Raw genomic sequence first — 25,159 nt, 5'->3', positions numbered from 1 at the left:
TCCATCTTCTAAGATCTTATTCTATTTCTCCTTTTGGGTTATGTAGTTTTCATTGTATAAATCTTTCACCTCTTTTGTTAGGTTGATTCCCAAATATTTTTTTTGAGGATATTGTGAATGGGGTGGTTGTCCTCATTTCCATTTCAGAACATTTGTCATCGCTGATATACAGGAATACCTTTGATTTATGCCTGTTGATTTTATATCCTGCCACTTTGCTGAATTTATTTATTAACTCTAGTAGTTTCTTTGTAGACCCTTTTGGGTCTGTTAGATATAGTAACATATCACCGGAAAATAGTGATAATTTAAGTTCTTCTTTTCCTATTTTTATGCCTTTAATTTCTTTTGTCTATCTTATTGCTCTGGCTAGTATGTTGAGAACTAAATTGAATAGAATTGGTGAGAGAGGGCATCCCTGTCTTGTTCCAGATTTTAGAGGGAATGCCTTCAGTTTTTCTCCATTTAGAATGATGCTTGCGTGAGGCTTAGCATATATAGCTTTTACAATGTTGAGGTAAGTTCTTGTTATCCCTAGTTTTTTTAGTGATTTGAACATAAAGGGATGTTGTACTTTGTCGAATGCTTTTTCTTCATCTATCGAGATGATCATGTGGTTCTTATCTTTAAGTCTATTGATGTGGTGAATAACATTTATTGATTTCCGTATATTAAACCAGCCTTCCATCCCAGGGATGAATCCTACTTGATCATGGTGCACAAGTTTTTTGATATGCTTTTGTACTCAATTCTCCAGGATTTTATTGAGGATTTTTGCATCTAAGTTCATTAGAGATATTGGTCTCTAGTTTTCTTTCTTTGAAGTGTCTTTGTCTGGATTCAGGATCAGGGTGATGTTGGCTTCATAGAATGAATTTGGAAGAGCTCCTTCTTTTTCTATTTCTTGAAATAACTTGAAAAGTATTGGTATTAATTCTTCTTTAAAGGTTTTGTAAAACTCCGCTGTATACCCATCCGGTCCAGGGCTTTTCTTGGTTGGTAGTCTTTTGATGACTTCTTCTATTTCCTCCTTTGTTATTGGTCTGTTTAAATCGTGTGTATCTTCCTGACTCAATCATGGCAAAACATATGACTTAAGAAATTTATCGATATCTTCACTATCTTCTATTTTATTGGAATATAGGGTTTCAAAATAATTTCTAATTATCTTCTGTATTTCTGTAGTGTCTGTTGTGATATTACCTTTTTATCCCATATGTTAGTAATTTGAGTTCTCTCCCTTCTTCTCTTCATTAGCATGGCTAAGTGTCTGTCAATCTTATTTATTTTTTTTGAATAACCAACTTTTAGTTTTATCAATTTTTTCAATGTTTTTTGTTTCAATTTCATTGATTTCCTCTCTGATTTTAATTATTTCTTGCCTTCTACTACATTTGCTGTTCTTTTGCTCTTCATTTTCTAGGGTTTTGAGATGAACAGTGAGCTCATTTATTTGTTGTTTTTTTCTTTTTTGAGGAATGAACTCCAGGCAATGAATTTCCCTCTTAGAACTGCTTTTGTTGTGTCCCATAGATCTCGATATGTTGTGTCTGTATTGTCATTTATCTCTAGGAATTTTTTGATTTCCTCCTTTATGTCTTCTGTAACCCATTGATCATTTAGTAACATATTGTTCATTTTCCAGGTGATGCAGGATTTTTCCTTCCTTCTTTTATCATTGATTTCCAGTTTCATTCCATTATGATCAGATTAGATGCATGGTATAATCTCCACACTTTTATATTTACTAAGAGTTGCCCTATGGCATAATATATGGTCTATCTTTGAGAAGGATCCATGTGCTGCTGAGAAGAATGTGTATCCACTTGATGATGGTTGATATATTCTATATATGTCGGTTAAGTCTAGGTGATTGATTGTGATATTGAGTTCTATAGTTTCTTTATTCAGCTTTTGTCTGGAGGATCTGTTCAATGGAGAGAGCGGTGTGTTGAAGTCACCCATAATTATTGTGTTGTGGTCTATTTGACTCTTGAATTTGAGGAGAGTTTGTTTGATGAAGTTTGAGCACCATTGTTTGGTGCCCACATATTAATAATTGTTATGTCTTGTTGTTGAATGGTTCCTTTTAACAGTATATAGTGTTCTTCTTTATCCCTTTTGATTAACTTAGGTTTGAAGTTGATTTTATTTGATATGACTATGGCCACACCTGCTTGCTTCCGAGGACCATGTGAGTGGTATGATTTTTCCCAACCTTTCACCTTCAGCCTGTATATGTCTTTTCCTATCATATGAGTCTCCTGAAGGCAGCATATTATTGGATCTGTTTTTTTAATCCAGGTTACTAGTCTATGTCTCTTGATTGGTGAATTTAAGCCATTAACTTTTAGGGTTACTATTGATATATGGTTTGTATATCCAGTCATGCTTATTTATTTATTTGTTTTAATTTGGCTAGTTTTTCCTCTTTGGTTATTCCCCCCCCCCCCTTTATTGAGTTACCTCCCACTGTTAGTTTTCAGTGCTGTTTTTCAATTCCTCTTCTTGTAGTGTTTTGCTCAAAATGCCTTGCAGTGCTGGTTTTCTGGCTGTGAATTCTTTTAACTTTTGTTTATCATGAAATATTTTAATATCATTGTCAAATCTGAAGCTTAATTTTGCTGGATACAGTACTCATTTTGGAATCCATTATTTTTCAGCCTTTGAAATACGTTGTTCCAGAATCTTCTCACTTTCAACATCTGTGATGAAATTCAGCAGTTAACCTAATTGGTTTTCCCGTGAATGTAATTTGCCTCCTTTCTCTCATAGCTTTTAATATTCTCTCCTTGTTCTGTATGTTGGTTATCTTCATAATTATGTGTCTTGGAGTTGGTCTATTATGGTTTTGTATGTTTGGGGTCCTGTAGGCATCCAGGGATTGGCAATCCATTCCATCTTTCATATCTGGGAAGTTTTCTAATATTATTTCATTCAATAGATTGTTCATTCCTTTGGTTTGAACCTCTATTCCTTCTTCTATTCCAATGACTCTCAAGTTTGGTTTTTTTATGACATCCCATATCTCTTGTATGGATTGCTCATGATTTCTTAACATTCTTTCTGCATTGACTATATTCTTTTCGAGTTGATAAACTTTGTCTTCATTATCTGATGTTCTGACTTCTATTTGATCTAGTCTATTTGTAATATTCTCGTTTGAGTTTTTAATTTGGTATATGGTTTCCTGCATTTTGAGGATTACTGTTTGATTTTTTTATAATCTCTGTCTTCTGGTAGAGTTCATCCTTTGCAATTTGAATTTGCTTCTGCAATTCGTTTTCAAAGTATTCTTTCATTGTTTCGACTTGCTGTCTAATGACTTCTCTAAGATTCCATTCCATCTGAGTCAGGTATGCCTTGAGTTCTTTCTCTGTCCATTTTTCTGATGCCTCTAGGTTCTCCTGTAAATTTAAGTTGTCCTGCATTGTTTGGAATCCTATTTTCCCTTGTTTATTCATGGTGTTCACATTACTTCCCAACTCTGTTTAACTGGTGTGTTTTCTGTTTTCTCCTATAAATTTGTTTTGGTAATGTATATCTCTATGGTCTCTCCTTTGTGGTGGGAGACTATGCCTAGAAATGTTGGGCTTTATTGTGCTTTACAGCTGATTCATTCAATTCACAAAAGGCTTACGGATTCTGTATGCATATAGTGATTTGTTTTTTGGTCTTAGGACTTTATGTTTATGTTTGGTGCTATGATGGTGTGAAGGTTAGTATGTCTTGGCTACTTTGGAAGATTGCTCTACTGAAGGGGGATGTGAACAGGCGATTGGATCAGGGTGTTTGGTAATAGCTAGGTATTTAGGAGCCCTATTGACAGCCTCAAAACAATCACCTATTTTCATTTAGACAGTTACACGTAATTAGGATGAAAGTTGGGGAGAAGGGGAAGGAAGGTGCTCTTAAAAAAAGAATGAGAGAGAGATAGATAGAATAGAGGAGAATGGAAAGAACAATAAAACTTGAAAAGGGAAAGAAAGAAGGAAGGAAAAGGGGAGGAAAAAACTAATAAAATAGTCTTAGAGATCCGTTTTCTTCTCTTCCAGTAGGCGGAGCTCTGCCCTCTGAGCCGAGCTTCAGCCCTCTGTGCCAGCAGCAATCCCTGTAAGGTGGCAACTGGGAGTCTCTCAATCCTGTTAGTACAAAGCTGTTTCTCTTCACCGGCCCCTCCCCCACTTCATCCTGCCAGCCAGCCCTGCCCCGCTCACCGGAGGTGCTCTCCAAGGATCTGGTTACACTTGCAGCCCCACTGCGTGCCCTATTTCCTGAACGACTGAGCACTCTCTCTGTCATTCATCCAAGCCCCAGTGCTGTGGAGCCGTGATCTGGGAACCGACAGTTTAATTTTTCAGGACCCCATTGGTGGGCATGCACCCGGGAAATGGCGGCTAAGACCTTGGGTGTCGCTGCTGGTGGTAAGGGGAGTTGGGGATTGAGAATCCCCTCTGCTTCCCTCAACCCCTACAGACATGTCCACACCACTGGCAGTAGGGTAGTTGGGGGTCTGGGAGTCTCCTCTGCTTCCCTCCGCCCCTACAGTCATGCCCACACCGCTGGTGGTAGGAGGAGTTGGGGATCAGGTGTCTCCTCTGCATCCCTGGGCCCCTACAGTCATGCCCACGCTGTTGGCAGTAGTGGGAGTTGGGAGTCAAGAGTCTCCTCTGTTTCCCTAGGCCTCCACAGTCATGCCCATGGAGCTCTGGGTCGAGTTTTACTGGCTGTATGTATCTGGTGGGGGTGAGAGACACACACCTACAAAAGTGAATTCCACTGGGAAGGAATCCCATTGGCTGAAAATTCTGGTGACATCACCTCTCTCCTATGGTGGGCCCCAGGCTCCTTGCCAGAGTGTCCAAAGGGAGAAGTGGGTCTGGCCTGTCTCTGGTCTGACCCAGGCTCGGTTGGTATAGGTTCCGGGATCGCTATTTCATGAAGGCTTGGTTAGAGACCTCTTCATATGGTCCCTGGGCCGCGCCTGTTGAGCCGCCTGGAGGCTGGTCACTGCGCAGCAGCAGCAGGTGGCGGGTCTGGACCTCCACACCATGTGGCAGAGATTCACTCATCTTGGGCAAACTGTCATCTCCAATAATCCTACAAATTGACCAGCAGGTCTCACTTCAGCAGAATTTTGCTAGAAGTTTCTCAGCAGGTAGAATCTGAATGTATTAATGCAACTCTCTGACCCTGTTATTTAGGAGGTACTGAGAGCGCTACCTCCCTGCCCGCCGCCATGTTGGGTTCCCCCGAAATGTGATTATTTCTAAATACCAAGTGCATATTTTTCTCCATCACAATTTTAATGGCTCTATGGAGCCCCAACTTCTAGAAATCTATTTACTTAACAAACAGAATTTGGGATTGTTATTTGTTTATATTTTTAACTTTTTATTACAATTAATGTTTCAAGAAATATCATTTAGAAAAGAAATCATTTTCTACTCAAATACCACGGTATGTGCCTATAATTCCGGCAGCTTGGGAGGCAGAGACAGGAGGATGAAAAGTTCAAAGCAAGCCTCATAAACTTAGCAGGATCCTAAAGAATTAGCGATATCCTGTCTCCAAATTAAAAAAAAAAAATGAAAAAGGCCTTGTGTGGGCTGGGGATGTGGCTCAAGTGGTAGCGCACTCTCCTGGCATGTGTGCAGCCTGGGTTTGATCCTCAGCACCACATACAAACAAAGATGTTGTGTGCACCAAAAACTAAAAAATAAATATTAAAATTATCTCTCTCTCTCTAAAAAAAAAGTAAAGAAAAAGGCCTTGTGATGTAGCTAAGTGATTTAGCTTCTCTAGGTTCAATATCTGGAAGATCGTGGCCCTATTTTGTTTTATTTTTGAAACTGGATGTGCAAACGGTGTTTTGAATTTTTCTTTTCTCTTGATTGTGGGTGTCAATATTGTTGTGTTACTGTCTCTATTCCATGTCAGCTCACCTCTGCAAATTTCCATGTGTGTTGTTGTTTCGAGACATTGTCTTGGTTTTGTTTTTCCTGGTCTTCCTGCCAGAAATATTATGTGCCTAACAGTGCATCCATGTACCAATTTGTTCTGAATCAACTAGCAGATGGTTCCTGTAGTGCCTAAGGTAAAAACTCCCCATTCAGAGGCCATCCATGCGGCACTTCTCCTGGGGTGGTCTCCATGCTGTGGTTTGTGATGGAGAATGCATTATGTCTGGCATATGGCATGGGTGCCAGCTGCTAACATGTATTGTCTCTTCATTGTTCTCCCTTTCTATTCACCTACCCAGCAATATAGGCAGACTGCCTCATCACTTTACCAAACACCAGTCTGGTTGGACACCTATAACCAATCCTTTTGAACACTGGGAGTTTCATACTGTTCCCAAACCTCAAGAATTAGGCCAGGCTGTCTGGTAGAGAAAGATGCAGAAAGCAGGGAGAAGCATCAGGCTTCTTACCTCCTCTGAGCTTCAGTGTTCTTACCTGCACAATGGCATGGTAATGTCCCCCTGGTACCTGATATTCATGTAGTCAAGCATATTGGTATCTAAAGCACTTAACACAATGCTTGGTACCTGGAAAACACTTAATAAATGTTTTTTTGTTGTTTCCTTGGTCCAGACCTTCTAGGAATGCAGAAAGATTAAATAAGATGTAACCTTGTCTCTAAGAACTCAAGGTCAAATGAAAACCACAATGAACCATCTAGTATATGGGGGGTGGGTAGAGAAGAAAACAGAGTGGACACTTAAACCTGATGAGGGTATCAGGGGAGTACTCTCTCAGAAGGTGATATTCAAACTAAGTCTAAAAAATGACTGCCTTTTCTACTTAGGCAATCCCACCAAAAGCCTTTCTTGACATCAGAGCCTTTCTTGACATCATTGATGTTTATGACTCTCATGGTCCCTGAGTTAAACATTCATTCATTCATTCAATAAATCAACTAAGTATCCATAAAAACTTTCTGGTGACATGACACAACTTGAGCATTAAAATGACACTTGTCAATCTCTTTCTAGTCACTGAATCCCCACCCTGGTCCCAGCTGGCTACTGGCATGACTGTGACAGTGTCCATGGGAAGCCAGCAGGATGGAAGGGAAGATGATCATGGAGGGTACCTGTCTAGCCTGTGACCTTTGCAAATCTACTTCATGGCTCTGCTTCTCATCCATCCTGTTAACACTGGGAGGTGACCATTGTTCCCATTGGAAAAGTGAAGAGGCTGAAGCCCAGAGACCTGGGAGACCTGGAGGAAGGCAGTATCTTGGGGATAGGATCATCCTGCCCTCTGAAGTCTTTAGCTACTACTGACTTGAAACTTTACTCCCACCAGCATTCCAATTTCCTGGGAAAATTCCAATGCCAGTGCAAAGATGGCATCATCAAATTTCTAGGATCTTACATTCTTATGACACCTAGGGCTCAATTTGGTCCTGTCTTGTCTGATATCTTGTTGGTCCTTTGAGTCCTGTGTCTTTTTATATTAATTCAGTGTCACAAGAAATCAGTCCTTTGCTGGAATTTCCAAAACACACATACACACACACACACACACACACACACACACAGAGAAGACATACAGGCTCAGACAAATATATACACACACAGATACACTCTTATGGATGGACCCAAACAGATATAAATAAAGACACACAAATGCACACACACAGACTGGGACTGCCTCACAGACACACAGACACATAGAAATATAGACATACATACTTATAGACTCTTACATACTTATACATAAACACACACATAAAAATTGATAGATACTCAGAGATCCATGGACACACACACACCAGACTTGTATGTGCAGCAGAATTTACAAGGGTCTGGGGATATGAAAGGAGATTTTAATGCAAACAACTCATACATGAATGTTAGGAATCTTCTTTCAATTCTCCCTGAACATCTTGTCCCTTTTCACCTTTTATATTCCCTGCCCCTCATCAATATTCTCCTCCACCTTTTTCCTTATCAGAACAATTTATATCTTTTCAACTCCCTAATTTCAAAGTCTGCTCTGGACTTCTCCTTGCACCTCTCTCTTCTAATGATCTAGTTCTGTTGAGAAACACACTATAATTTGGTCTCCTGCACTCACATCAGGTTTTGCAAGGGAAAAAGAGCAGCAGAGATTTATTTGCCCACTGATGTGAAGTATGTCACATGCCCTCACACAAACCTAACCTAAAATGCTGGCATGGAGCTCACCACTTGGTCACTATCATTATTAATCAAGGGTTTTGTCTTGGTGCTGTTGGAAGTTTCCTTCTCCCCTCTACAAATCCACAGAATTTTCCCACAGTCCCTTCACCCAGTTTCCTCTAATATTGACTCTTAAAAAGATTAAATAGGCTGGGCACAATGGTTCATATCTGTAATCCCAGCAACTCAGGAAGCCGAGGCAGGAGAATTGAAAGCTTGAGGCCAGCCTCAGCAAGTAAGCAAGGCCCTAAGCAACTTAGCAAGATCTTGTCTCAAAATAAAAAAATAATAACTAAAAAAGGCTTGGGATGTCTCTCAGTGTCCAAGCACCCCTGGTTTCTATCCCCGATACAAATACATAATTAAAGAACTATAGTATAATGATCAAAACAAAGACATCAAACTGGGTACAAAACTATCAACTAACCTATAGACTTTATTTGAATTTCACCAATTTTCCTTTAAGATCCTGTTTCTGTCTGGGATCTTGTGTTGCACTTAGTCATAATGACTCCTTACTCTCTTCAAATTTGTGGCAATGCCTCGGTCTCTCCTAGTCTTTTATGACTGTGACCCTTTAGAAAGATGCTGGTCATACGTTTTGTACAGGGTCTCTCCTCTTGGGTTTGGTGTTTACTTATGACTGGGCAGAGTTATGGGATTTATAGTGAAATGTCATAGAGGTGAAAGGTCCTTATGGAATTATTTGGTGGGAAGGGGGACACATCAGCATGACTGGTTAGGACTGATATTAATTTCAATTATTTAATTAATGTTATGCTTTTTGGATTTCTTACTATGAACTTACTATTTCTCTCTTTGTCATTAATAAATATATTTTGGGAGATACCTTGAGAATATTTTATTTTTCTGTCAATTTTCACTCTCTTAGGGGATGTGGCTCAGTGGTAGAAAACTGGCCTGTCATGGGTGAGGCCCTGGGTTAAATTCCCACTAGTAGAGGAAAAAAAAAAACAACTTTGCTTTTGCTCACTTAAATTTTGGCATCCATTCACAGATCTTACCCATAACAATTATTATTATGGTCTCCTAAATGTTATTTTGTTTTTATTTCCCTCATTCTTTTTTATTTATGAACTGTAATTCTCTTTAAGGAAACAACTTGCTCTTTCTCTATTCTTTTATTTCCTATTTTTCTATTCATATAGGCTATGGTTATATATTTAATTCTATGATTTATAATCAAATATTATCATTATTTATTTGCCCAAACTCTTCTAACTTGGCTGTTGGGAACTCTTTCAGATTGTTTCCTGTATCCTTTCAATAAGTCCCTATCATATTGACCAAGTTATGCTGCATTCATTACAAATATGTCACAATAAATCCTCCTGATAAATGTAATCGCAATGTACCAATTAAAAAAAAAATCAATCCCCTATTCCTTATTGAGCATGTCTATTTTCTGCCACCACAAGGAGTTCCAGGATTATTTTATATTTTCCCTGCTCCAGTTCTGGGATCAACCATTTCATAAAGAGACCTGGTCTCTATTATTGGAGAATGGTATTTAGAAGCCAGATCTGGGTGGAGATCTGTCCTGCTCATTGCTATGAAAAAAAGTTTTAAGTTCTCTTAGTGTTCAGAATTTGGAACTATGTCAAATCCATAAATGCATGCATACACATACATCTCTTTTTCTTTGTTTTCTTTTTCCTTTCTTCAAAAATCTTTAGTTCATGTTTTTACTACTAATTTCAATTCAACACCACAGTGTTCATCCTAACACCATCTTTTTTCTTTTCCTTTTTATTTTTTTGTACTGGGGATTGAACTCAGGGGTACTCTACCACTGGGCTACAACCCCAACCCTTTTTATTTTATTTTGCATCAGAGTCTCAGTAAGTTGCTGAAACTGGCCTCAGACTTTCCATCCTGCTGCCTCAGCTTCCTGAGTAGTTGGAATCACAGGTCTGCACTACTGCACCCACCAAATGTCCTCTTTCCTTACTTGTGACTGTGGAATTCATTTTTTCTTTTCTTTTTTTAAATTAAAAGGCTGTTGCTTACATATTGCTAAATTGAGAAAAATGTTCCTCGAGTGTGCCTGACACAAGAACACAAGATTGGTTGCTAGATAATGTTGTAAGAAGCTACATAAAATAGAAGCCAACTGATTTAATGGTCCTTCTTCATGCAAAAAGAACTAATCACACTTTTTATGCTTTATTGGCAGTGGGGTGCAGAAGGGTCAGCCCAGGCTGTGGAATGTAAGCTTATTGTTCCAGCTAAATGAGACAGATGATATGGGATTGAAATTTTATTTAAGCAGTTGTTTGTCAACATGGTTCTGAAAAAAAAAGTTATTTCTTGCTCCAGTCCTCTGGGGAAAATTTCCACTCTGAGGTCCTCTCACTTTGGCCACTGCCCTCCCTGGAGGCAACCTGCCTCTTGGGATACTCTTTATCTCTTCATTGATTTCTGGTCTCTTCTCATTCCAACAATCCCAACATAAGTGCTGCTTCCTTTTCTTCCTACAAATTTTGCCTACTGTGCTTCAGCTATGTGAAAAATGATGAAGGAAGGGAAACAAGATTAGATCACTCTGAGGGCCTATGGAGTATTATTATTCCCAACTGAAATCCCCATTCTTTGAGTTCCTTCTAGTACGAAAGAAAATAAGCTTGGTGCAGGTATTATTCCTTTTAGAGTTATCAGTGATTCCAGAAGTCCACATAACTGTTTGACTGCCACCCTGACCCTCTTGCAGAGAGAGGTGGGGGGTCATCTACACAGTGGCCTGGGCTGACCATAAATGAATTGGAAACACCCATAGTGGGGAGAATGTCAGTGAAAGTGGGAGCCTAAGGAGAACCTATGTTTTCTTAGCCATATTCAAAAAGCCTGAATGGAACTGTTTAGCAGTCACAGACTTCCTGAGAATGCACTGGGCAGCTTCCTGGAGGTAACAGGGAGATAATTCATGATTGGGACACTGAACCATCACAAGAATGTGAAGAACTCATTTTGAGGATTCTGAGAATACTATACATTCTAGGAAGGAATGTTTAGCACAGTCACTTAGACTTGGTGGGATGTATGAGTGATAATATTAATGATGATGTCTTTGGGGGCATGCTGAGTAGGGATAATAGCAGTGGTTTAATAAGAAGATACTCATAACAACCAAGGTGGTTGAGGTTTAGTTCATGTCTTCCTTATGAACAGGCAAGGCACTTAAGTTTTCATCTTAATAAATTCTCACAACTGTGAGGCAGGTACTCCCATTAGTCCATTTTACATCTGACAACTGAGATTCACAAAGTTGGAGTATTGTACAGTGATCACAAAACTACAAGAAAACAAAGGCCTTTCATAAATATTTTACTGTGTGGTCTTGTTGGAAGGATCTGTCTTGTGGGTTGCAGGGATTTGATTTAGCCGAGGTAATAAGCATGCATGGGTCTATGGATGGTGCTTTAGCACAGTGTACCCAATGCTAGTTACATGACTCAGAGAAAAGAAACTGAGACCCGACTGCAATCTAATGATAGAGGTGCTCAGTGAGCCAGTAAAGGAATGTGCTGATGGGGGCAGTCATAGCACCAAGGATTAGGTCACCCAATCACGTATTCAATGACCTGGCTGGGGTTAAGAAACAAGGTGATGAGAATTGAAGTAAGGCATGCCAGACAGACACAACAGCAGGAGCCAAAGCTCTGTAGTGTGCAGTAAGTAGCATGGCGTGGGCCTGCAGTGACAGGCAGTTTAATGCAGCCAGAATACATGGTTCAAGATAAAGGGAGAAAAGAGAGAAAACTGGAAGAGAAGCAGGGGCCTTAATTGAATCAGTCAAGGCCTTGGGACCTAGATAGATAAAAGCCTGGATCTGGAGTCCAATTCAGCCATGTACAAACTATTTTGACCCTGGGCCACATCTTTAGAAGTTTTTTAAGCTTTGTTTTACATAACTGGAAGCATAGTGACAGATAATAGTCTACATGTTAAACTGACAGCTTGGGTACCTGGTCTGGAGTCACAGAGTTGATGAATGGATTTGTCAAGAAGCATTTCTACTTTCTACTACATGTGATTAATGGATTTGTCATGAAGCATTTCTACTTTCTACTACATGGGATGAATGGATTTTCCAAGAAGCATATCTACTTTCTATTACATGTAAAGCTTTATTGTTCATCAATTGCTTATATATTCTTACTTACTTTTGAATATTTCAGGTCATTTACCCTGTTAGTAGTGTGATTTTTCTGGCTCTGGGCTTGTCCTCTCAGTTTAGGTAGCCCTCAAGTGTAGACACCATATTTTAATCTATCATCACAAGATGTAGCCATGCAGGAATCTCAGCCTTACTAGACCATTAGAATCACTTGGGTGTACCAGAAAGCTGCACAGGTCTGTTCCACATCCCAGATGTATTAAACTAGGACCTTCAGGACTTTGGCTTGAGCTTTCACTCTTGGGCAGAAAAATGTTTGAATCAATGAGTAAACAATCATACTGTATGTACAGTTATCCCTCAGTATTTTTGAGAGTCTGGTTTCAGAACTTCTCCTTGACTCCAAAATCCATGAATGTTCAACAATTTATACAAAGTGGCATAATATTTGTATAACCTATACTTATTTTTGGTACATTTTGAATTACCTCTAAATTACTTATAAAAATAGTACAATGTAAATTCTATGAAAATACTCATTATAATGTATTGTTTAGGAAATAATGACAAGAAGAAATGTCTATACATGTCCAGTAAAAATGCAATTTTTAAAATATTTTTAGTTGCATATGGACACAATACCTTTATTTTATTTGTTTTATCTATTTTTTTAAATGTGAGACTGAGGATCAAACCCAGTGCCTCACATATGCTAGGCAAGTGCTCTACCACTGAGCCACACCCTACCCCATAAATGCAGTTTTTTTAAAAAAATATTTTTACTTTTATTTTTGTAGTTGTCGATAAACAGCATGCCTTTATTTTTTTTTTATTTTTATGCAGTGTAAGGATCAAACACTGTGCCTCACACATGCTAGGCAAGCACTCTGCCACTGAGCTATAGCCCCAGCCCTCAAAGCAATTTTTTAAAGAAAGTTTTTGATCCTCAACTGGCTGAACTATGGATATAGGTGGCTAGCTAAATCAGTTAGGATAGACTACAGCAGGGTATGATAGATATTAACCCCCAAATTTCAATGGCTTAAAATCAAAAAGATCTGTGTTTTGCTCACATTATGCAACCATGATAGTTTGATTGAGGGCTCTGCTCAATGGAGAAAACATCTTAACGGGCATTATTGTTTGTCCTATCAGAGAGACATATCTCAGGCTCATCTCTCACTAGCATTAAATGCTCCATCCAGGAATGGCACAAACTCCTTCCATGCACACTCTTTGGTCAGGACTAGTCACGTGACCTGGAAGTGCAATACTGGAGGTTCCCAGAAGGTGAAGAGCCAGAAGTCATTGGTGAGCAGTGCAAATGACTACCAGACTCTACAAAATTGGCACCATCAACTTTATTTCTCAGCAATACTTACAAGGTGTGTTCAAGGCCAAGTATAAAATATGGAGTGGGATTTCAATTTTTTTTTTTTGGTTTGGCACAGGGCCCTAATTTTTTGTTTTGCTTTTTTTTTAGTTTAATGAGGCTAGATGGTATATGGCATTAAACTTGGTGGTTAAAAGCCTGAATGTCCAAACCTTCATCTCTGCCACTTACCAGATGTGTGAGCTGGACAAGTTAAAGACCATTTATACCCATCAAAGAGATAATCAAAAGATGTGAGAGGCTAATGAAGGAGGTTCTTTCTCAAATCCAGTGCTTAGAACCAGACAGCACTTACCTGACTAGGACTGATGGGGAGAGGGCTACTTTAGGAGGTTTCACAGGAATTGGGGTGGCTCCAGATGGCAGGGAGGATGCATGTTTATCCCCCATAAATTGCTGCCTCCCTGCTTGACCCAGTGTGAATGTTTGGGCTGAAGAATCAGAGAAGCCAACTGGAGTTGTTTTAACCACATGAATTAGCTAAGGAAAGGGGATGTACAGGCTTCCTACAGATTCTCTCTCTCTCTCTCTCTCTCTCTCTCTCTCTCTCTATATATATATATATATATATATATATATATATATAATATATATATATATATACATATATATATATATTATATATATATGCAGTATGGGGATTGAACAAGGATCTTGCATGTGCAATCTACCACTAAGCTACATCTCCAGCCCTTTTGAAAAGGATTTATATTGAGATATGGTCTCACTAAGTTGTATAGGCTAACTTTAAACTTACCATCCTCCTAGCCTTGCCTTCCAAGTAGCTGGGAATACAGGCATGTGCCACCTCATCTGCCCAGGGCTCTCTCTTAAAGCAGATAAATTTCTTGTACCACTGTCTCTAGCAAGTTTCCCCAAAATATCCTGGGCTCTAATGGGCTTTGGCTTATGAGAGGCCAGTGTTTTGGGGTAGAAATACTAACTGCTTTAAGTAGAAAGGGTATTTCATGAGAGGATGTCAGGCACCCCATTGAATCATTGTTAGGGCTGGAGAAATCATTGACCAAAAAAACTGTTTTAAATATGACAGTTTGGATTATAGGCCTGTGTAATTGCACCTGGCAACAGTTGTACTTTAAATTGCAGTATTATTATGAAACTTTATCTATACTTGATCTGCATCCACCTTTCTTAAGAGACACCTCATTGAAAGGGAGAAACTTTGTGGTGTATCTTTATGATCATTTTTTATGAGCTTTACCAGAGTGTTTAACATAGATAAGGTTCCTAGAGGATAAATTGTCAAGACTAAATTATATGATACTTAGACTTTTCTGACCCATAGTAGGTTGGGGTTTTCAAAGATTAAAATGCTTTTTACAGAACAAAATTATGTCTATGAACTTGCTACTCAGAGTGTATTTTACAATTTTTCCCCAAGGTCTTTATCAGTACCATATTCTTATCAGTGCTGTGCATTTTGGGGCTGTGACTCTTATGCAAATTTAAATATAGAAGATAACAGCCTTCAAGATACCATAGTGTGACAAAGGAGAAAGGCAAGTACAAGAACCTTTAGAAACAGAACACTCCCTAAGGCATTAATCAAAATGTATGTGTTGTAATCAGTTTGGGAAGGATCAATATGAAGTCTGTGAGAAAAATGGCCTTTCCTGTGTTACTGGCATATTTAATGTGTTATCAAGCCACATTTGTATACACTGAACTTTAAAATCATGCAGGGGAGAGAAAATTGTGGGAACATTTGGTTCTTTTGAACTGCCCACTTTTAATTCAACATACTTTGTTGTATATTCATGTACCACTGATGCAGCAAATGTCACCAGCACTGCTGAAAATGAAGAGCATAGTCAAATAATTATCCATTGTACACCCCCAACAAGTAATGATCAACCCATTTGGCTGTAATATTTTACTTTAAGTAAACATTGGGCAAATATATTTAATCTTCCTGGAGATGGATGTTATTTCTATTTTATAAAGGTGGGACTAGATGATCCTGTAAGGCCTTCTGATTCATAGTGTGGCCAGTGTACCAGCATCTCTTGCAGAATCTCAGGCTCATACCACTGAATAAGAATCTGCATATTAACAAGCTCTTGCAGGGGAGGGTCATGTACATCAAGTTGGAGAGAAAATTTCTTGATGGTCCTTTAGGTCTAGAACTAGTTCTGATGTAAGTCACTGGTCCATAATTTTTTTTTTGTTTTTATATTAGTCTTTATTTATTGTAGTGCCAGGGATTGAACCCAGGGCCTCCAAAATGCAAAGCTTGTGCTTTATTACTGAGCTTTGTCCCCAGTCTTCTTCTTCTTCTTCTTCTTCTTCTTATTATTATTATTATTATTATTATTATTATTATTATTATTTTATTTCATTTTATTTTTGGGTATTGATTGAATCCAGGGTTGCTTAACCACTGAGCCACATCACCAACCTGTTTTACTTTTTCATTTTAAGGCAGGGTCTCATTAAGTTGCTTTGGGGCTCACTAAGTTGCTGAAGCTAGTTTTGAACTTGTGATCCTCCTGCCTTAGCATCCTGTGCCACTGGGATGATAAGCATACACCTATAATTTTTTAAAATGCAATCTTGTCTATTCTTTTTTATTTAATTCATTGAAGTTGTAGTTTTAGGAAAGTTATTAAATGATGCCAATATTTACTTGATTGTAATGTCATATTCTGCCTTGCATACCAGAGAACTTGGATTTATACTTTTACTATAAAGACAAGGTTTTAAAAATTTTTTGTTAAATCAGGTGCTACCAAATAGATTCCTATTAGTATGATGTCACAGGATGAACTGGCCATTAATTTTGGGGGTAGGGAGGGTGACGGGGTAACAGGGATTCAACTCAGTGGCACTCAGCCACTGAGCCACATCCCTAGCCCTATTTAATATTTTATTTAGAGACAGGGTCTCACTGAGTTGCTTAGCAACTCAGTGTTGCTGAGGCTGGCTTTGAACTCACAATCCTCTGGTGTCAGCTTCCTGAGCCACTCGGATTACAGGTGTGTGACACCATGCCTGGGTTGGCCATTAATTTTATAACTTAGAATCATCAGTGCTGTGAATTCACTAATAACTGATGCTGAATTGTGAGCTTCTTAAGGGTCTATGTATGTATGCTTTGAATATTTAACCCATTTCCTTGTGTGGAGAAGGAGAACAAACTTAATTTTAACAGATGAGTAAGTGCAACTAGCATGAATCATTTATGTAATTTATTTTATTGTGCAGATATTAATTTTTGATAGTTAGGAGTGCAGTTTACTCTTTTGCCCATGAATGATTCAAGTGTTGGAGATTGTACACAGAACTGATGATCAGTGAGAAGGAAACAACATACATTTTGAAGGGGACGGTGGTACTGGGGATTGAATCCAGGGGTGCTTAACCATTGAGCCACAGTCTCAGCACTTTTTTATATATTATTTATAGAGGCAGGGTCCCACTGAGTTGCTTAAGGCCTTGCTAAGTTGCTGAGGCTGGCTTTAAATCCATGATCCTCCTGCCTCAGCCTCCAGAGCCTCTGGGATTATAAGTGTGTGCCATTTCGCCTGGCAGGAAACAGCATTCTTTGTAGTACTGGACACACCTATAATTGGGTTCATTCTGGAGGCTGAGGCAGGAGGACTGCAAGTGCAGGGCCAGTGTCAACAACTTAATGAGACCCTCGCCAATTTAGAGAGATCCTGTCTCCAAATAAAAAGTGAAAAAGGCTGGGTATATACTTTAGTGGTAGAACACCCCTGGGTTGAGTCCCTATACTACCCTCCCCACAAATAAAATGTGAGAAAGAACTTCCATTCTAGCACTTCCTGATGGTTCAGAGTGAAAAGAAATTTGACTAAAAATTTTGTGTTCATTGAAAATCAGATAAATGATCCAGAACTGTAGTTCTATTGTATATGTCAAATTTCATGACAATTCAGAAAGTTAAAACATCTTTTAGGCAATCATAATACATAGTTTTCTTGTTCTTTATAGTCAAACATTTTCACTCCTTAATTATAAATGAAGTATTTTTCATTTGTGACATTACTAGCATGTCAAAATCAGTTATTAGAACCAGCAATTCAGCTACTAAGTGCATTCTTGCGATTATATATATATATATATATATATATATATATATATATATATATATATATATGTTTTACTATTATAAAGGGGTTTTGTTTTGTGCCAAGCTTTGTATAAATATTTAACATTGATTATCTACCATAACCAACTTCAGCAGGTTGCTGTTAAATGCCATAAGAAACTGGGTTTAAAATGTTACAAATCTGTGTATATACCTACACATACAGTTATAAAATATATAGAGAGCTGGGGTTATGGCTCAGTGGTAAATGGTAAAGCTTTTGCCATGTTGGAGGCACTGGGTTTGATTCTCAGCACCACATAAAAACAAACAAACAAACAAACAAATGTTCATCAACAACTAATACGAATATTTTTTAAAAAATAAAATACATAGGGATAAGGAAGGAAAAAAAAAGCTAATATTTACTAAAGTTCTAGTATGTGCCCAGCAGCCTGCTTAAGTATTTATGTATGCAAATTTACTTAAGCAGTCAACTGTATTAAGAGGCATTATTATCCACATATCAGAAAATGCAACTTATTAGGCTTAAGTGGCTTTTTTAAGGTAAGAGCAGCAAGTTATGAACCATCTGATTCCAGACCCTCAATATTTTAAGTACCTTTATTTGCTAGATACTGTGCTTTGTATATTTAGTATAAGAAAAAGTAGAGGGCTGCGGTTATAGCTCAGTGGCGGAGTGCTTGCCTGGCATGTGTGAGGCACTGGGTTCAATCCTCAGCACCACATAAAAAATAAAGATATTGTGCCCATCTACAACTAAAAAAAAATATTTAAAAAAAGAATAAAGAAAAAGAAAAAGTAGAAAATTTCTTGGAAATATCTCTATATGGCCTTACCAAATAATAAAAGAAACTAATCCTGGTTATGTTTTGTTTCAGTACTAGTGATTGAACCCTGGGGAGCTTTACTACTATGTACCCTCCCTGGAGCCCTTTTTATGTTTTTAGTTTGAGACAGGATCTTGCTTATTTGAGGAGGCTGGCCTTGAACTTGCCATCCCCTACTGCTTAAACCTCTTCAGTCCCTGGGATTATAGGTGTGTGCCAGCTACCCCAAGATATTAAGCTGCTTAATTTTTAAAATAGCCTAGTCTGTGACTGAAATATCTTAAAAGCAATATTTTTTTTCCAGTTTGGTTCAATTCAATTAGGTAGCTGATTTATTCTAGATTCAAACATCATTAGTCATTCTATCAAGAATATTAAATGAAATATGGTATTTTCTAAATTGTCTTTCATGTTTCTGTTTCTTTTTCATGTTAGGTGCTTTTAAGCCCTGTGAATATTTACTGGGAGGCTGGATGATACATCCCACCATGTGGTTCATTTTCTTAGTTGCATTGTTTTTCAACCTGCTAGTCTTTTTAACAACCTTCACATCTTGTACATCACTGCCTTCCTCCAAGTTGTTCATAGACTTGATTTCTGTGTCTAAGTTATTCATGGGAATCTATTCTGGCATCTTAACTTTTCTTGATGCCGTATCCTGGGGCAGATTTGCTGAATTTGGCATTTGGTGGGAGACTGGCAGTGGCTGCAAAGCAGCTGGGTTCCTTACAGTTTTTTCTTCAGAAAGTGCCATATTTTTATTAATGTTAGCAGCTGTTAAAAGAAGCTTATCTGCAAAAAATATCATGAAAAATGGGAAAAGCAATCATCTCAAGCAGTTCCCGATTGTGGCCCTTTTTGCTTTTCTGGGTGCTGCAGTATCAGGCTGTTTCCCCCTTTTCCATAGAGGGGAATATTCTGCATCACCCTTGTGCTTGCCATTTCCCACAGGAGAGACGCCATCATTAGGATTTACTGTGACTTTAGTGCTGTTAAACTCACTAGCATTTTTATTAATGGCCGTCATCTACACTAAACTTTACTGCAACTTGGAAAAAGAAGACCTCTCAGAAAACTCATGATCTAGCATGATTAAGCATGTTGGTTGGATAATTTTCACCAACTGCATCTTTTTTTGCCCTGTTGCATTTTTCTCATTTGCACCATTGACCACTGCAATCTCTATCAGTCCTGAAATAATGAAGTCTGTTACTCTGATATTTTTACCATTGCTTGCTTGCCTAAATCTGGTCCTGTATGTTTTCTTCAATCCAAAATTTAAAGAAGACTGGAAGTTACTGAAGTGATGCGTTACCAAGAAAAGTGGATCAGTTTCAGTTTCCATCACTAGCCAAGGTGGTTGTGTGGAATAGGATTTCTACTATGACTGTGGCATGTACTCACACTTGCAGGGTAACCTGACTGTATGTGACTGCTGTGAATCTTTTCTTTTGACAAAGCCAGTATCATGCAAACACTTAATAAAATCACACAGCTGTCCTGCATTGGCAGTGACTTCTTGCCAAAGACCAGAGGGATATTGGTTTGATTGTGGCACACAGTCAGCCCACTCTGACTATGCAGATGAAGAAGACTCCTTTGTCTCAGACAGTTCTGACCAAGTGCAGGTGTGTGGACAAGCCTGCTTCTATCAGAGACGAGGATTCCCTTTGGTGTGCTATGCTTACAATCTACCAAGAGGCATAATCCACTTGAATCTAATGTATGAAATATGATATGTCAAGAGCTTTGTAATGTTTTGAACAACTAATAAAAAAAATAAAAATAAAGAAAATACCAATCAAAAAAACTTATATAAGTGAACTTAATAAAATCTTGGTGAAATGGCAAAAAAAATTAAAAAAATGAAACTAAAAAAAAAACGAATCTACCAAGAGGTAAAGACTGAACTACTGTGTTCGTAACTGTTTCTCCCATCAACCAAATTCACAGTGTTTATAGAGTGAACCCTATTCTGTTCTTTCATCTGGGAAGCACTCCTGTAATCACTGCCTGGTGTCACATAGAAGGGAAGGTGGCAGTTTATTTCTCAAATCTGATATTTTTCAAAGAACAGGTACCTAAATTATTAATTGGTGAAAAATGCAATGTCCAAGGAATGGTGGTCTATTTAAAACATAATTTGAAAAGAATTTTGGGTGTGGTATAGTAATATAACTTGTAGGTTTTTCAGATCCATAAGGAGCAAATTTATACCTATTTCTGAATTAAGCACAAGATAAAGGACAGCTGTTAATATTTTTAAAAAAGGTAGTTCAAAATGTGGCTTTATATAACTGACAGAAAAGTCTTGCTAATTTTACCTAATATTTGATCATTAATATCAGGACAAGTTACTACAAGGCCAAAAAAGGAATTGTTTCCCAAATAGAACTGTGAGAGTACGCATAGGTATCATTGTTTTCTATTTCCACTTTTACAGGAGAATCACAAATTTTGTTCAATTGCTTTATAAGTCTATATAAACCTGAAGATGTTTTAAAAACCATATTAACAGCTGTTAGAATAAAAAAATCAGTACATTTGTTTGGGTTCATTTTATATTGCTTTGTTATGCTCACCATGATTTTCAGTGTTTTGCAATTATATTACTAGTACAAAATAAATGGCTAATTGATGTGTGAGTTTAAGTAGTTTTGGCTACACTACTTACTAATGAGATTTTAATAGTACCTAAGGGATTCGATGGCTCCATGTAATGTTCCCATTAATGAATGCTTCTTAATATCATCGGTTCTACTGATATTTTCCAGTTTTGTTCTTACGTCATCTATTTAAAGTATGGATTATACAGAAAGTAAACTGGGGTCATTTTTTTAATTGGAGGAAGCTGAAAATAAATATGACACAAAGCACTTAAATTTATTTCTTAGTGAACTGGATTCTTCTAAACTTATGTTATTACTTGAAAGCTTCTATAAAATTTTCCCATACCATGACTTACAAAAAAACCTATTCAATAGTTTATATGCTGAGTTCTTGTTAGACTAGACAGACATATCATTAAGAGGTTGGGGAGAAAGGATAAGGTTTAGTCCTATGTTTTGAAAATTAAAAATTTTACCTGATTCTCATCTAGGGTCTTCTGCCATGTTTTTTTTTGTTTTTTTTTTTTTTTGTGGAGTCTTAAAGTTATATTTGCTCAATATGTTTTTTGAACAATGTACTAAATAGCAAACCTACTACCATATTATTTTCCTGGATATACTAAAAAATTAAGCTAGATTACAGTTTAATAATTAAACTGTACATACTGTGCATATAAAGAATTTTTATCTTATGTAAATTATTTTTACAACACAAGTTGGGAAACATGGCTTCTGTTCAGTTCATTTAATTAAAGCTACCTCCTATAGTGGCTGCCAGTAGCAGAATGTTAAATTGTGGTTTATATACTTTTTTTCATTGTGAATAATCTGGGTTGTACATTGTCAGTGTAAAAACAGAATCTTTGTATATCAAAATCATGTAGTTTGTATAAAATGTGGAAGGGATTTATTTACAGAGTGTTGTAATTTTGTAAGGCCACCTATTTACAAGTTTTAAAATTTGCTATCACGGTTTATATATTTAAACATCTGATAAATATTAAATCATAACTTGGTAGTAATCTTAATTAAACTTGTTTTCTCAAAATTCAAGTTATTGAAAACTTTTCTTTCATTTAAAAAATAGAAAGCAAATATATAAAATCTGTGGTAAACTGTGCTATATATTATATGAAATATAATACTGTACTCTATGTTTTGAATTATTAAAGTTTCTAGAAAGCAATATATTTTGCCTTAATTTGTAACTAAGTATGCTAATGCATTTACTAACTATTATGGAGACAAATTTAAAAAGTTTTAAATAGAAAAGACAGTATTAGAAAAAATGTTGGAAATAAACATTAGAAAATATTGTTTGATAGTTATCTGTCAATATTTAAGAACACTTAAACTTAAAACTTTTATCCTGTCTTAAGTCTGAACTGTATTGTGGAAAACATATTTTGAAATATAAGTGAATACCACCAATTTAATCTTTATTTAAAAGCAAATGATTAAAAATATCTACATGATATTAATTGTAGTCAGTTGCCTAGAAATGTAGTATTACAATCTCCAAGCTCTCTTTGGACAAATGAGAAAACAAATGGTTTAATGAAATTTAGGTGAATCCCTGAACCACAGCAAATTAGATCCCAATCAAAACTTAGTTCCTCTTAATTTTGGACACATTTTCTAGGTGTTAGTAAATGTGTATGCCTCTTCCTGTTTTAAAATTCATATGTGTTTGAAATTTTCACAATAAAAGGAATGGTTTAGGTACCCCTCTCCCTCTCCCCTTACCATACCCACCACCAAAACCACAACACACAATAAACCCTGTTTCATCTTCACCTTATTCACTAGCCCCTCAATCCTTCTGCCTCTTAGACTATTTGAAGCAATCTAAGACATATTGTTTCATCTGTAAATGTCTAGGAATAATTATTTTTAAAACTAACTGAAAATGGCATGATTTTTGAAACAATGTCATACAGGAATTTGTAAGGAAAAGTCATTTTTCACTTACAGGTTACAGAACCAGTAAAACAAAATCTCAAATATATCATGAAAGTGAAAATAAATGAGTAGTAAGAAAAGACATTAGTAAGTAAAACTTATGGGAAAAATCTTTTAATGCTTTTTATGCCCTTCTTTATGACTTCTTGGCCCCAATAATGTAAAGGCAGTATAAGAGACCACAAGACTTGACTACATTCAAATATGTGTACCCACAGCATGGAATTGCCCCATAGTCTTTGGGTCTCCAGTATTGTTAACATATAATGTAATTGTCATAATTATGACCCTGAAGTATGAAGGAAAGTACTTTTTTTTATAAAGCATTTTTTTAAAAAATAAAACATCTAAAGGAGGAAGGGAAGTATATGACATCTTAGATTCCCATACCGAAAAGTTATAGTGCAAAAGCTTTGGCATTCAAGTGATACAATTTACTCTTAAATCTGTCAGATCCTGAACTAAAAATTTTGAGGATTAATTAGATAATATGACTGTGATGTAGATTATTTCCTTAATATTATAGAGAAGTAAATTAGGATCAGAAAGTTCAACAGCTGATTTATGGAAATTTATTAAGAGAAAAACCATTGATTAAAATTCTTTTTCTTTCATAGATAAAACCTGTGAGTTTTCCACTATGCTTGCATTAGGTTATGTTTGTTGGGAAATTTCTCCTAAAGCTTTCTTCCTTGTGAAGTTCTAAAACAGTTTAGGGTCTTTTGATATTACTGATTCTCAAAATATTCTAATGAAAGGTTTTAGCCAGACATGCCAATATTGAATTATTAGGGTAGAGAATGAAAAAACTCTACTAAATAAGTTTTGTTCTTTGATCAATTTATTACTCATTTGGTTTGCTCTGATTTTCTTCATTTCACTGTTGTTACTAAAATTTAAAAATATTCCATTTAAGAAGTTTTAAGCATGCATATTTATTTTTTTTTGTGGTAGGGGAATCAAACTCAGGGTCTCCCATGCTCTATGCCTCTAGCTGGCATATCATATTTTATTATAGCTTCTGCTTCCAGAATTGTCTTTGATTGTTAATATTTTTATCATATTTCATTGTCCTGTGTCAAATTTTGTAGATCTAAACTTCATCAAGGATGGTGTATTACTCTTTGATCAGTATCAACTTTATGTGCTATTTTTAGCCACTGTCCGTTTTCACATTATACTTCTACCAGTTATTCAAATTATGAACTAGACAGAGCTAAATTTACAACTGTATAAATAAAGCATGCAGCTTTATAATGTCTGTCATCTTTCTTGCTACCTTTATCCCCATCTCCAATTCCTGAGTTCCCACAAAATATTCTTTCCTCATAAAATACACATCACAGCATATTTTAATTACACTTGTCGCCACCAAAAGATGAGGAATTTAGAGTAACAGCAGCTTTTACCTCAGTGCTTAGCAAAGGTTAGAGGCTTAGCACATAATAGAGGCTTAAAAAAGTAAAAACAATTCGCAGGTGTAGACAGACTAGTTGCCTTAAGACGCCAGGCAAACAAGATGTAACAAAACACTAAAAGATTGTCCTAAACCTGCATTATTTTTTGGTAGCAGGGATGGAACCCAGGGCCCCATGCATGCTAGGCAAGCACTTTACCACTGAGTTACATCCCCAGGCCACCTAAACCTGCTTTCTTGGATACACTTGTAAAGTTAAATTACCTCACCCTCAAAAAAGCATGAACTGTTCAAGGAAATTAAGACTGGTGCATATAATCCTGATTTTATATGTGTGTTGGGGTGGGGGGTGGGGTCGAGGGGTGGATGTTAGTCCTTAATTCTGCCTCTTTCCCTTTAAGAGGAGTTGCTTTATTCAGTAATAACGTTATTTCAAATACCAAATGATCTGCAACAACACCTCAAAAAAAGCCCAGGCCCTCCCGAAGGTGTCTGCTGGAAGAGAGCAGAATTGAATAAGTTCATA

At 37.0% G+C, this 25,159-nt stretch overlaps 1 pseudogene; it reads left to right on the top strand.

Annotated features, from left to right (window-relative positions):
- Positions 1–15,053: 15,053 nt before the first annotated feature.
- Positions 15,054–20,381, top strand: LOC143410609 (leucine-rich repeat-containing G-protein coupled receptor 4-like; annotated as a pseudogene).
- The last annotated feature ends 4,778 nt before the right edge of the window (positions 20,382–25,159 follow it).

Source organism: Callospermophilus lateralis, chromosome 11 (genome assembly GCF_048772815.1).
Source record: "Callospermophilus lateralis isolate mCalLat2 chromosome 11, mCalLat2.hap1, whole genome shotgun sequence".
Lineage (NCBI taxonomy): Eukaryota > Metazoa > Chordata > Mammalia > Rodentia > Sciuridae > Callospermophilus > Callospermophilus lateralis.
Note: the sequence above shows the minus strand (reverse complement) of the source record. Positions and strands in the feature narration are given on the sequence as shown.